At 44.7% G+C, this 656-nt stretch overlaps 1 non-coding gene across 1 annotated transcript; it reads right to left on the reverse strand.

Annotated features, from left to right (window-relative positions):
- Positions 1-326: 326 nt before the first annotated feature.
- On the reverse strand, positions 327-399 carry Trnaa-cgc. The gene has a single exon. It is a non-coding gene; the product is annotated as a tRNA-Ala (tRNA).
- Positions 400-656: the final 257 nt, after the last annotated feature.

Genomic DNA, 656 nt, shown 5'->3' on the forward strand with positions numbered 1-656 from the left:
TGCCTGCTGTGATTTAAATATTCCCTACTGCCTTGCAAGATTACGCACACGAGAAAGAATCGTAGGGACAGAGCACCTCCAACTAACTTCTCGCAGCGTAATATATAGCTTTCCAGCCAATTTACGATCCGGATTAATAGTCGTCATAATTGTATAGGTTAGGTTAGTGGTGTTTAACGTCCCGTCGACAACAAGGTCATTAGAGACGGAGCGCAAGCTCGGGTTAGGGAAGGATGGGGAAGGAAATCGGCCGTGCCCTTTCAAAGGAACCATCCCGACATTTGCCTGAAACGATTTAGGGAAATCACGGAAAACCAAAATCAGGATGGCTGGAGACGGGATTGAACCGTCGTCCTCCCGAATGCGAGTCCAGTGTGCTAACCACTGCACCACCTCGCTCGGTACATAAGTGTATACAAATGCGTTAAGAGATTGATGTTAGTTGATCTTAATACAACTCTCTTGGTACCTCTAATTTCCAGAGTTCCTTTCATATGCGTTTACTCCTCAAACCCCGATCGGTCCTAGTTGAAAACAAATTCCGTATTGAACGATGGTATAAGTTTATGTCATCTACAAATTTCGTGGCAGATTCCGCAGTTTGCTGTGTACCGTCAAGTTGAAGCTTTGTTTGAAGTTTCGTTTTACGTCTTCCA

Source organism: Schistocerca piceifrons, chromosome X, assembly GCF_021461385.2.
Source record: "Schistocerca piceifrons isolate TAMUIC-IGC-003096 chromosome X, iqSchPice1.1, whole genome shotgun sequence".
Lineage (NCBI taxonomy): Eukaryota > Metazoa > Arthropoda > Insecta > Orthoptera > Acrididae > Schistocerca > Schistocerca piceifrons.